This window comes from Crocodylus siamensis, chromosome 7 (genome assembly GCF_052110815.1).
Source record: "Crocodylus siamensis isolate JL-2025a chromosome 7, ASM5211081v1, whole genome shotgun sequence".
NCBI classification, from domain to species: Eukaryota; Metazoa; Chordata; order Crocodylia; family Crocodylidae; genus Crocodylus; species Crocodylus siamensis.
The window spans coordinates 31441920-31456350 of record NC_143401.1 but is presented as its reverse complement, the minus strand read 5'-3'; positions in this window follow the sequence as shown (position 1 = coordinate 31456350).

Below are 14431 nucleotides of genomic sequence, written 5' to 3'. Positions count from 1 at the left end.
AAAAGTCTTACTCATGTCCTCTGTCTTCTTCTGCAAAGCTGCTGGGGCTTAGCCTGCTTTGATATTATTAGACCATTTATGTTAATAGTAGCAATAGACATTTCTATAAAGATATTACAATCTCTGTCTGAGATCTCATTCACAGATCTAGCTTCTTTTATGAAAAGCAGTGATGGATTACCTACCATTCTGGGCAACATTTGCAACAAGTGACAAATCATGTTTAATTCCTTGGGTATTCATTATCATCACATTCATCTATCCAGCATTAAGGAAAGTAAAATGCAAGCCTATACTATTTCTCTTGTAATTTAGTATAATTCTGGAATGGTTTTTCAAACCTTTTAACTAAGATCTCCAGATACAAACTTTCATAGCATGTAATGTAATATAATATTATAGGGCCACTAAAATCCCAGTTAAGAGTGTTCTTGTCTTTAGTCCTCTGGCCCAGAAATAGTGGGTTTATATCTCACAGATGAGACTTAGATTTATCCATAGCATCGTGTACCAGCTATGGATGATGTTTGTTCATCAGTGACCTGGAAGATGAGATGGAGTGCACCCTCAGCACATTTGCAGATTACATCCAACTGCAGGGATTAACAGATACACTGGAGAGTGGGGCTAGGATTCAGAGATACCTGGTCAAATTGGAGGACTGGAGCAAAAGAAATCCCATGAGATTCAATAAGGACAGTGCAGAGTCCTGGACCTAGGATGGAAGAATCCCATGCACCGGTACAGGCTGGGAACCAACTGGCTAAGCAGCAGCTCTGCAGAAAAAGGCCTGGGGGTTACAGTGGACAGTAAGCGGAATGAACCAACAGTGTGCCCTTGTTGTGAAGAGGGTTAATGGCATACTGGGCTGCATTAGTAGAAGTTTTGCCAGCAGATCGAGGAAATTAATTAGTCCCTTCTCTTCTCACTGCTAAGACCACATCTGGAGTACTGTGTTCAGTATTGGGCCCCAACTACAGAAAAAATGTGGACAAATTGGAGAGAGTCCAGAGGAAGGCAACAAAAAGGGTTAGGGAGATGAAGCACATGACTTCTGAGGAGAGGGAACTGGGCTTTCTAGTCTGGAGAAGAGAAGACAGAGAGGATTTAACAACAGCCTTCAACTACCTGAAGGGTGGTTACAAAAAAAGATAGAGCTAGGCTGCTGTCAGTGGTGACAGATGACAGAACAAGGAACGGTAGTCTCAAGTTGCAGCAAGGGAAAAAATTGGATTAGATAGTAGGAAAAATGTTCTCATGAGGTGGGTAGTAAAAGAGTGGAACAGGTTACCCAAAGAGGTTGTGGAATCTCCATCCTTGGAGGTTTTTAGGACCAAGCTAGACAAAGCCTTGGCTGGGATGCTATAGGGATGGTCCTGCTTTGAGCAGGTGGTTGGACTAGATGACCCCCTAAAGTCTCTTCCAAACCAAATTTTCTATGATGCTACATCCTTTTGATAAGATCCTAGGGCACAGATTCTTCTGCCCACCCCTGGCAGAAGTCCGTGTGAAAGCTTATCCAACTCATTGCATGAAGCATCCCAGACAAATGATCCATCCCAGGCTTTTACTGAAAACTTCCAGTGAAAAACACTCCATAACATCCTTGAGCAGTGGGTTCCATTGTCCTACCGTTCTTCAGGTTAGGTTTTGTCTGAGATTTTACCTAAATTTCATTGCTGCAATTTAAACCCATTGCTTTGTGTTCTGCCCTCAGTGACAAGGGAGAGCAGTTGTTCTCTTTCTTTATAGAAGCTTCCAGATATTTAAGAATTATCATGTCCTTGGCTTATCTCCTTTTCTCTGAATTAAACATACCTAATTTTCTCAACATTTTTTCATATATGTTGCACACTCCAGCATCTTCTGCATCTTTGTTATACACTTATGGATCCTCTCCAGTTTATTTAAGAAATGGAGATTACACTAAGGCTCATGGCACCTATACATGTGCTAGACGTCTGTTCTGACACAAGTTAATTAGCACCCACTGGAGCAGACTCAATTAAGTCTGCTGGAGAATACTAATTAGGTCACTCCAGCAGCTTCCATATCATGTGTATTCAGTGTCTCCACCACCATTTTGAAGTATGTGTATTCAACTGTAGTTAAAGTAAACACTTCTTTCAGCTTTAGTTAGAGCATCCCTGCCACTATTTTGAAGTACAGGATGCTGAATACACATGATGCTGCAGGTGCTTTAATTAGAGTGGCATCCCGCTCCCAGCCCGGAGCATATGTAAAGATGCCCATAGTTGTACAACTAGCTCCTCTTATGTCCCTTTTCTAGTCTCTCTGTCAGGAATCAAGCCCTCAGGAGCCCTGAGGAGTCAAGGAGAGATTCTCCTGGGGTAGAATTTCTCCAGGTTATGTAAAGCAATTCTCTCACTAGAGATTGAACCAGTTGCATTGCCTTGTATACTGACAGTTCTTACCAAAGTTAGTTTAAACACAGTTAGTTATTTCCTCTGGAAGTCTGTGACCAGGAGATCAGACAGGATTCTTAAAACCAAATTAACATTTAATTTAAGGGTAGGAATAAATCATTTAGAGAAAAGAAAGGATTTTTTTTACCTAAATGTTTACCATTCCCTGATGGTAAACTAAGCAGATCTAATTTCTATATGTAGCCCCAAAAGTGGTCACAGCCTAAGAGTGGAAGAAAGCAGCCAAAAAAAGCAGTAAACACAGACAAGTGGAAAGAATTTAAAATTAGATCAGGGAAGTAGGTCTCTTAGCATCTTCAGGTAAGTTGAATCTTCTGTAGAGAGAGACAGGAAGCCAACTGAGGGATAAAAGAATAGATAGGATATTGTTACACTGGTAGGGAACCCCTGAAATCACACTGAATATGTTGGTCTGGTAGGAGAAGGATAGTAGATGCGATATCTAGGGAGAATAGGGATATTTGGATGGCAAATGGCAGTTCCGTTTTTGTGTGAGGTTGGTTTTAAGTTGACGGTGTGATGTTCAAGAGGCAATGCCCAATATACAGGTAAAAATGCACTGCCACTGAGGGAATGTTACTGGGAAGTTTTAAGGTCGACATAAAAACAGAACATGCACGAGTCACATTATTGGCTTTTCAAAAATACACGTATCAGAACATATGTATTCCCATGGGGACCTAATAGGGATATGGCTGTCAAACCAAATCAGCTATCCCTTCTTTTAGCAATGTCCTGTATTTTGGCATCTTTATGTTTACATTTGAGAGACAGAGATACCCTGGTAATTTCTCTTTGCCTAACTAATACACTATTAAATATGTAAATAATTCCAGTCAAAAAAATTAATAATGCATAAGCAATGAAGTTAAGATTAATTCTCCTGTGTCTAATTTTCTTTAAAAAAATTCATAATGCATGGTGGAAATGAAAATAGCTTGAGCTATTTTATATTAGTTAAATGCATTCATGTTTTCTACAATACTTTCTCTTTGTATGACAATTGCTAAGCCTTGTTAATGTTATTATTTAATAAGATTAGTAAAAATTAAATTCTTCTGTTAAAAACAGAATCATGTTTTCCTTTGTTTATAGGTAATTAGTTAATTTTCACACTAGGAAAAAGAAATTAATTAATTCTGAAAAAAGACTAGAGTTAATTTGACCAATATAATATGGATAGGTATTAAAAGGCATATTCTGTTCTATTCACATATACATATTATTCTAATTAAGAAACATAATAAGTCTTAAAATTTAGAGCATTTTAAATGTTTAAAGCACTGAGAGCTAATAAGCAATTAACTCCAATAGCATTCTGCTGAGATAAGTGGCAAGTAATCCCTGTTTTAGAGATGGAAATACTAAAATTGATGAGATTTTTCCAAGGATAAAAAATGAATCTGTGATAGATCCAGGATTAGAACTCAGAACTTTCTGGCTTCTGAGTAAAACTTCAGATAGTATATAAAGCTCCATATCATCAACAGATGCATGCATTGCACAACTCCCTTGCCTCAGAGTGCTAGCAGGGGGTTGGGGCCTGGCAACACTCCCGCCCTTTCAAGAGAAGTTACTAGTAGTAATTTTTCATGTTTCACAAATCAGTGTAACCGTCTTGAATGACATTTGGTGTTGGCGTGACTGATGAAGTGAGGCTGTTTAGGCTTCACTGACACGAATTAAGAAAGCATGTAACCATTCAAGGCCTGAACATGCTCCCACTGAAGTTATGGAAGCAAGATTGAACACATAACTATGTCTTCTTCATCAAAATATGCATAACACTTGTTTGGGCTATGTTCAGATTAAATCATCTAACCTACTAGGTTTAACATCCCAGTCAAGGCAAGATCTCATGGTTTTGGGTTGCAGTATATACACAGTCATTTACTACCATTAGTGAATGGTAAAAAGCTTGCCAGGACCAAACACATGGTATCCCTTGTAGATGTGTTGTCTGTTCTTCAGGGATAGGGGGACACATTCCACAAAACCAGTTTAAGTGATCAGAAACAAGTTTAAGCCTATAACAGAACAGTTGTTCCGTGCACATAAACCAGTTTTAAATTGGCTGAAACCAGTTTGAGATAAACCTGGTTGAACGTAGTATCAGACTTAACTACTTTGGCTTAAACCAATTTACACAATGCCTGTCCCAGACCCCTTGCTGGTTTAAAATAAACCAGACACCCCACAGCATCCCAGCATGTTCCCTGGGCAGGGCAGGGTTCTCTGCTCCACAGCAGGGCTGGACCCTCCCCTCTGCTCCTTGGCTGGAGCTCCAGCAGAGACTTGCAAGCACAGCAGGGTCTGCCTGGCTTCCCCCTGCCTTACCCCACCCCACCCCACCCCACCCACTTGCTTCTGGCTGCTCAAGCAGAAAATCCCCTCCTTCCTCCCTCCTTCCCTCCCTTCCATCTCCCACAGCAGGGTCCCCAGCCCCATGGACCCTAGGCATCTGGTATGCTAGCTAATGTAGACCTATGTGCCTCCAATTTCACTTGGACAGGCAGGCAGAACAATGATCACTTAGGGGTGTTTGGAGCTAACCAACAGGTCAGCTGGTAAGCTGTTTAAGAAGAGTTTGAAGTAATGGAGAGATGCTATTGTTTTGCTGATTGGATGATAAATACTTACCGGCTCCCTGCTGGCTTGCTCTCCTGTCAGTGTGCTGCAGACAGTATAAAGAAGCAGGGAGAGAGATTGAAAAGCTCCATATCATCAACAGATGCATGCATTGCACAACTCCCTTGCCTCAGAGTGCTAGCAGGGGGTTGGGGCCTGGCAACACTCCCGCCCTTTCAGCAGCCAGCCTGGGATGGTGCAGGCAGACCTCTCTAATCAGAATGCCCTGCCAGGTCCTGGCCATGCCCCCCCCCCGCTCAGCACTATGCAAGGGAAGGAATGGCTGTTCTGGTGCCCCCTGGCTTCTAGCCTAAGCCACTGCAGGCATGTGCCTGAATTTCCTCAGTCCAAAGAGAATGTCTGTCCAGCACAAAAATGACATTATATGGAGGATGCATAGTCAGTGTGTGCTCACTAACACACATTAATTTTCTAAGCCTAAGTACAAGACATGCAGATTAGGTCATTTTGAAGAGAAAACTTATGATGGTAACTCGGAGACAGACAGCATGGCTTCGTTATGGGTAGGTCATGCCTAACCAATCTCATCTTCTCCTATGGCCAGGTGATGCATCGCCTGGATTGTGGCGGGGGGAGGTGGGGGTTACATTGATGTAATATACTTAAAAAGCCTTTGGCTTGGTCTGTGTTGTGGTGAGAAGCCCCCACAGGCACTAAGGCAGCTCTGGGCACCCCCAGGGTGAATAAACAGACCCTCTGTGAGCTGGTAAACTTACCTCCGGGAGCAGGACTGGAGCTGAAGCTGGAGCCGCAGCCACAGCTGCAGCCAGGGCCGCACAAGCCAGAGTTACACTGGCTCTTCAAACAGCTGCTCCCTGAGCAGGGCGATGCCCAGCTAATTGTGGCAGCTGATGCTGCCACCATGGGAGATTCAAAAACCCCACCGGAAACCAGCGGGGGGGAAGAGGAGAGAACCAGTGGGGAGCTCACTGCTGGCAGTCACTCCAAACCCTGGCAGTAACAACCTAGCAGGCGCTACCCCATATTCAAGGCAGGGGAAGCAGCATCCTGCTTCAGGCTGGGGATGGTCTTTCCCCAGCCACATTAATTTCATAGTTCACAGGAGCATCCCTCTCCCTTGCTGGGAGAAAGATGCCAGAGAACAGGAGCTCATCCCTCTGGGATCAGGGTCTGAGGCTCCTGGCACCCAAACATATGGGCAACAGACTGGAGCTGAACCTGACACTGGACCCCTTTAAGAGGAGGCTTGCTGGAAACAGCAGAACCATGATCAGAACACTAGAACAATTGGTGAGTGGATCAGGTGTAGGGGAGATGGAGCCCTGAGGAACACTGTGGCATGGCAGTGAGTACCCCCGCTGTCAGGTCACTCAGGAAGAAGAATACTACTGAATCCCTCCTCCCCTCAGGTAACAACAAGTCATGGCAGGAGAGGTTGGGGAGACCCCAACCAAGGGTGCGGGGAGTTACTCACAGTGTCCACTAGAGTCGCCACAGTGTTGCATTGGCCAGGAATGGAAATTCCTACACTAGCAGATCAGTGATCCCAACCCAGGTGGAAGTAGTCATGAAGGTACCAGCTGCAGCCCACCCAGAGTTCCTGGTACAAGCCATCCAAGTGATAGGTCAGGTGCTTGAAATACAACTGCCACAGGATGCCCACCAGCAGGAGTGGATGCTGCCCTGCTTAAGATGCCGTGGATGATGTGGGATGATGACCCTGAGGCCTACATTGAGGTATTCAAGAGGATGGTCCTTCAGACTGGGCTATAGTACACTCAGTGGGCCCACCAGTTGGGTGCCCTAGTGGTAGACCAAGCCCAAGTGACCTACCGGGCCCTGTCAAGGGAAGATGCCCATAACTCTGATACAGTGAAGGCCATGATCTTGTACCAGCTCAAGATTTCCTCTGAAAGCCACAGGCCTGGAAATGTAAGGAAGTCAAGAGGTCTTGCAGCTTACTACAGTACCTACAAGATGCAGTAAATAAATGGCTTCCCGTGGGTCGGTTCAACCAAGACGGGGTCATAGACCAGATCCTGTTGGAACAATTCCTTAGGGACCTGAAGGAGGGCACTCAGGTATGAGTGGGAAGACACCAACCACGGACCAGTGAAGAAGCCCTCTGCCTCGCAGAGGCTTTTTCCAGCTCAGAGAATGAGAGTAGTCAGGGGGGATGGCCTCCGTGCCCCAACTGGGAGCACAACTCAAGAAGAGGAAAAGAGGATAGGTCCTCAGAAGGGGATGACGAGGAGTGTAGTCTGCTATCATTGTGGCTGGACCGGCCATATTGCAAGGGAGTGCTGACTGGGTTTTAGCAAACTAGATTGCGGATTGGCAACATCCACCCCGCCTAGAGAGAGAGTGAGGGAAGCCAAAGAAGGTGAGCCGATGGATTGTAGTTTTGGTACTACCTCACAGGAGGGAGGCTGGGATTGCCTGGTCATGACAGCCTGAATCAGGGATCAGGTGGTGCGAGCAACCCTGGACATGGGATGTTCATAGTCTCTACTCCATGCAGATCTGGCCCCAAAAATAGGCGTGAGGGAGGCTGGACCTTTGGTGATGACCTGCATCTTGGACAGCGAGATGCACTTCCAGAGTTGCTACCTTCTCCTGAGAGTAATGGAGTTCTGAGGCAAACTAAGGGTTATTCTGGCTCCAGCATTGGTCTGTGAGATGATTTTAGGCCAAGGGTGGGGACCATTTTACATGGTACTAGAATATATAAGAGCAACTAAGGAGGAGAGAAAGCGATTAAGAAGAGGTGAGGGCTGGGCAGGAGAAACAGCCATCTCGCAGAATGGACCTGTCTGGGACAGCACTGACATGGAGTAGGTAGCAACTGTGGCACAGTTTCATTGAGCACAACAAGAAGATTCAGAGCTGCAACAGCTAATAACAGAGGACCCAGGAGAGGGGACATCCAGGAGCCACCCTGGCTTTGAGGTAATGGGGGGGCTGCTGTACTGGATCCAGAGGGGTCAGGAGGGGATGGCAGAGAGGAGGCAGCTAGTGGTCCCATCACCATTCCACTGGCAAATTTGGAGACTGGCACACAACTTCCCAGTAGGCAGCCATTTAGGGTGTACCAAAACCAGGGAGATACTAGTCCAGGATTTCTTTTGGCCCCATCTACAAGAAGATGTGGATAAGTGGGGTGAAGCCTGTTTGGAGTACCAGAGAGCCCAGGAATGGAGACCTCAGAAGGCACCTATGCAACCTATGCCAATAATTGAGACACCATTCTCCCATGCAGCGCTGGACATTGTGGGTCCCCTCTCAAAATCTCACAGAGCGTACCAATATGTATTAGTCCTGGTGGATTACACCACGCATTTTCTGGAGGCAGTTCCACTTCAGTCCATTACAGCTACCCAGGTGGCAGAAGAGTTCCTAAAGTGGATCACCCATGTGGGAATCCTGCGAGAAATACTCACGGACCAGGGGACAAATTTTATGTCGGGTGTAATGAAGGCACTTTGTAGCACCCTGGGCATCATCATCTAAAAACATCTGTTTATCACCCCCAGACTAATAGCTTAGTGGAGAGACATAATAGGACCATCAAAAGGATGCTCAGGTATTGCGCACAAAAGGACTCACATAGATGGGACACAATATTAACCCCGCTATTATTTGCCCTGCAAGATGCACCACAGGAGTCTACGCAGTTCTCACCCTTTCAGCTAATGTAGGGCCACAGCCCCAGAGGTCTATTACAGATCATCCAAGAAGAATGGGAAAGGCCAGTGGGACCAGGAATAATAGCAGAAAGGTATCAACAGGAACTACAAGATCACATAAACCTGGCCCAGCAAATCACTTGCCAGAATCTTTGAGTCACACAAGAATGGCAGAAGACGCCGTATAATCAAAGAATGAAACCTGGAGACATGGTATTAGTATCGGTTCCCGCTTCAATGAGTAAGTACCTCTTGATGTGGCAAGGCCCATTTAAAGTGACCTGCCAGGTTGGTCCGGTAGATTATGAGGTGCTCAAGACAAGACACTTCCGTGAGCACCAAATCTACTATGTCACCCTCCTCAAAGAATGGAACGCACCACAGAGCTGGATGGTGCAACACGAGGAAGCAGGGAAGGAGTTAGGGCCCCCCATCCCTGAGTTAGGGGGTGGAACCACACAGAGGGTGCAAGTGCAGCTGGGGGAAGATTTGAACACTGAGCAATGGCAGGAATTGATGGGGATGAGAGAAAGCTTCCAGGTCATGTTCCAAGAAACCCCGGGACAGGCATGAGGAATAGAACATGAGAACAGAACACCACCAGGTGCACTAGTCAGGGAACTATGGAGGCCTATACCCCAACAATTACAACAGGCAGTATGGCAAGAAATAGAAAAGATGTGGAGGAAGGAATCATCTGGCCTTCCCGAAGTCCTTGGTGCAGTCCAATTGTAGCAGTGGCCAAACCCAATGGGTCACTCTGCTTGTGCATCGACTTCCAAAAATTGAATGCACTAGCAACCTTCGACACCTTCCTCATGCCCCAGATTGCCCATCTCATCGAGAAGATCAGGAAAATGAGGCATATATCCACTATCGACTTAGCCAAAGGGTACTGGCAAATCCCAATGAGACCAGCTGACTGTGCCAAGACAGCTTTCAGAATACCCTGGGGCCTGTTTGAGTTTGTATGAATGCCCTTTGGGCTGAATGGAGCTGCATCCACCTTCCAGAGGCTTATAGATTCCCTGCTGGCACTACACACAGCATATGCTATGGCAAACATTGACAACATAATCATCTTTACCTCGGACTGGCCCCAACACACTGACACCCTGAGGGCTGTTCTGAGAGAGCTCAAAGTGGCCGGGATGACTGCCAATCCAAAAAAATGTCAACTGGCAGGTAAAGAGCCCAAGTACCTGGGGTTTTGTGTAGGCCAGGGAACCATCCGATCCCTTGCAGACAAAGTGTAGGCAATACACCATTTCCAAGAGCCACGCAACCATCTCCAACTCTGATCCTTCTTGGGGCTCATCAACTACTGTCACAGGTTTATACCACACTTCACAGACCTTGCCGCACTCTTCACAGATGCACTCAGAGGATGGGCATCAGGACACTAAGATGGATGTCCAAAATGACAAAAAAGCTTTGAGGATATGAGGAGGCTATGTATCGCAATGTGGTAGTACATACTCCTGACTTCTCTGCCCCTTTTATCTTACAGACTGATGCATCCAGCAGTGCCCTAGGGGCAGTCTTGCTACAAAGATGGGAGGAAGATGAGCACCCGGTCGCATTTGCAAGCCATAAACTTAGCCAGGCTGAAACCAGGTATGCCATGAAAGAGAGGGAGTGCCTAGCCATATGCTGAGTGGTAGAATATTTTAAATATTATCTGATGGGCCAGGAGTTCCTGGTGGTGATGGATCATGCCCCACTGCAGTGGTTAACCAACACAGAGATAGAAAATACCCACATAACCCGCTGGGCACTTGCTCTTCAATCTTTCAAGTTCACGGTAGTGCACTGCCCCAGCAAGGATAACCTCGTGGAGGATTTTCTTTCTAGATATATCAGCTCGGAGGATCCAGCTGAGGAGGTTTGCCAAGCACATGAGAGGAAACACCAGAAAACTTGGGATGCCCTACAAGATGTCAAAATGCCACAAGGCAGCTTAAGGGGGGAGGTGGTGGGGAGAAGCCCCCATAGGCACTAAGGGTGCTGGGGGCAGCCCCGGGCACCCCCAGGGTGAATAAGCAGACCCCTTGTGCCCCGGTAAACTTACCTTCGGGAGTGGGACCAGAGCTGCAGCCACAGGCATGGCTGCACAAGGAGGTGTTAAGCCAGCTCTTTAAACAGCTGCTCCCCAGGAAGGGCAGTGCCCGGCTAATTATGGCAGCTGATGCCACCACCATGGGAGATTCAAAAACCCCACCAGAAACTGGTAGGGAGGGGGAAGAGGAGAGAGCCAGTGGGGAGCTCACCAGGGAGGCAGTCGCTTCAAACGCTGGCAGTAGCAACCTAGCAGGTGCTGTCCTGCATTCAAGGCAGGGGAAGCAGCATCCTGCTTCAGGCTGGGGATGGTCTTTCCCCAGCCACATTAATTTCATAGTTCACAGGAGCGTCCCTCTCCCTTGGTGGGAGAAAAATGCCAGAGAACGGGCACTGAGCCAGCTGGGATCAGGGTCTGAGGCCCCCGGTGCCATATATTTATATGGGCAATGGACCGGTGCTGAAGCGGATGCTGGACCCCTTTAAGAGGAGGTTTTCTGGAAATGAGGAGGACCCCTTTAAGAGGAGGCTTACTGGAACCATGATTAGAACACCAGAGCAGTTGGTGAGTGGATGGGGTTTAGGGAAGGTGGAGCCCCGAGGAGCACCACAGCATAGCAGTGAGTACCCCCATTGTCAGGTCACTCAGGAAGAAGAACACCACTGAACCCCTCCTTCCTTTGGGTAGCAACAAGTTGTGGCAGGCGAGTTGGGGGGGACCTCAACCAAAGGGGCGGGGAGTTACAGCATCCACTAGAGTTGCCACAATCTGCCACAATGTCCTCACGGCAAAAATGGGGAACTGTAGCCTTGACAACCTCATGGTCTGATGGCTGGAGAACTGGCTCCATGGTTGGACCCCGAGAGTGACAGTTGATGAAACCAAGTCAATGTGGTGCATGGTGACCAGTGGTATCCCTCAGGGTTCAGTACTTGGACCAGTACTCTTTAATATATTTATTAATGATCTGGAATCAGGTGTCAGAAGCAGGCTGGCTAAGTTTGCAGATGACACCAAACTGTGGGGAAGCGTGGTTACACTGGAGGGTAGCCTGGGGATTCAAGCCAACTTAGACATGCTCACAAAGTGGACTGATGAAAACCCAATGACATTCAATATAGAGAAATGCTAGGTGCTCCACCGCAGGAGAAATAACCCACACAATACCTATAGGCTCAGCAGTGCTTCACTCACTAGCACTGTGTCCGAAAAAGACTTGGGGGTCATGACTGACCATAAGATCAATATGAGCCACCAACATGACGCCACAGACAGCAAAGCAAATAAAACCCTGTCTTGCATCTACTGATGCATCTCAAACAAGACCCAAGATGTCATTCTCCTGCTTTGCTCGGCCTTGGTGAGGCCACAGCTGGAGCCCTCCATCCAATTCCAGGCTCCACACTTTAAAAAGGATGTGGAAAAGCTTAAGAGAGTCCAGAGAAAAGCCATGCATATGATCAGAGGTCAAGAGAACAGGCCTTATGAGGAAAGGCTGAGAGACACAGGACTCTTCAGCTTGGAGACTTGGTAGCAGCCTATCAGTATATCAAGGGTGTACATCAGGACCTGGAAAAAACATCTGTTCACCAGGGCTCCCCTAGGGAAGACTAGGTCTAAGAGCCACAAACTGCTGGAAGACCATTTTAGATTGGACATAAGGAATAACTTCTTTACTGTCCAAGTCTCCAGAGTCTGGAGCAGACTTCCTGCAAAAGTGTGCAACCACCTACTCTGGACACGTTCGAGTTCTGTTTGGATGCTTACCTTGCTGGAGACATCTGACCTCAGCTGATTTCCTGCCCCTTGGGCAAGGGGTTGGACCCAATGATCTCACAAGGCCCCTTCCAGCCCTAATGTCTATGAAATCTATGAAACTCATTAGGATGACAAAAAACCCAACCTTATATATCCCAGGAACAAACAGAGGGGAAAACCCCAAAGACCCAGGGGGCAGCCCGGGGTCAGGAACCCACAGAAAGAAATGAAAATAACAGAAAAGAAAAGAAAACCTGCTTACCTGCAGCAGGACCCATGGCGGAGCTAGAGACGGGACCCGCACAGCACATCAGCAGCTTTTTTATAAAGTTACGGCCAGCGGATGATGTCAGCTGCAGAAGCCAGCTGGCGGAGATAAAAGGGGCTGCCAGCAGGGAAGCAGGGGAATCGATGCTGGCAGGAGCACCAGCAGGAGCAATCACCCCAGAGGCCCTGCAGGGGCGACGGGAGCCGGAAGCTAATTTCCCCAGTGGGAAAGAATGCAGCAGAGCACGCAGCAAGTCAGAGGCTGCTGGCTGCCGCAGAGAAAGATTAGAACCAAGGGCGGCTCCTCTGGACTGGGAACCCAGAGAAGAAAACCAAGAGACGCAGATTGACGCTGATGTCCATCACAACGACCGAGGCACTGCTGAGGCAGGCATAATTTATGGCTTTACACCAGGTGGGACCGTTGAGGGCACCAGGGAAGCCGAAGAGGTATACCAGGTGGGAGACAGGAGGCAAGGGCAGTGGGAGAGGCTGCGAATGATGGCCCTCAGTGGCGAGGTGTGGTTACGTTGAGGGATGGGAGGACAGACACCCGTGAGAGGATCACCGGAGGCCATAAGAAGTCCCAGGTGGGACAACAAGAGAGTGGAATGGGGGCGAAACTTACAGTGAATACCGACCATCGAACAGGTCTTAAACAGAGTTTAGGGTCCGTATATGTCATTTGCAGCCAGGCCAAGAAAGGGGCATGGGAGAGAGGACTTAGGAGTCCCTCAGATTGCATGGTTAGTTTTGTTTGGTTTAGATTTTGTGTTTCCCACTTTTGGAGGGGTTGTAGAACAGAGCAGACATCCCCAGTATTATTAAGTCACTGGAAGAGTTGCTTGCTTTTGGGGAAAGAGGCAGATTCATAGTCCAGGCAACTGAACACAAGCGGCACTCTATGTAAGCAGGACAGACCGCATTGGCCACAAAAGGGGAGCCAGGGGTTCAACAGCCAGGAAACTGGCCTGGAGTATAACTGTTACCCGTCAAGGCTGGGTATAAGGGCGAGGTATAGGGGAGGTGCAGCCTTCCAGAAGATCACCTGATAGCCGTCTCATAGTCGAGGGAACCCGGATAGTTGGACACCAACCACTGAAGCAAGATCCAAAGTCATGGCAGACGAGATTGGGAGGAAGACTACTCCGGGAAGAGACACCCACTCGACATAACAGCGGGGACAGACGGACAGATACCACCAACCATCCGGGCCTGAGCAGCATGGGACCAGATGTTTGAGGCCAGATGGGCACACTGTAATATTAAAAGATTAGAACACAAAGCCATTTTAAGTATCCAAATGACACAAAGCCTAGCAGGGAATCAGTATGTGCTTTTTTCCTCAGTAGAACTCAAAAGTAAATCACACTTTCAAGCTTAGTTTGGTTTAGCCACAGTTAGATGAACCAGAAGAAAATGGGTTAAAAAAACAAACGTATTTTCCAGCATTTACAAACAAGTTAATTCTATGTCATATTAGACTATTTGTCATTATTAACCTTTACATTATGGTAGAGCCCAGAGAACAATGAGGTTGAGGATCCATTATGCTGGGAGATCCACAATCATCCAGGAAATAGCAGTCTTTGTCCCAAAGACCT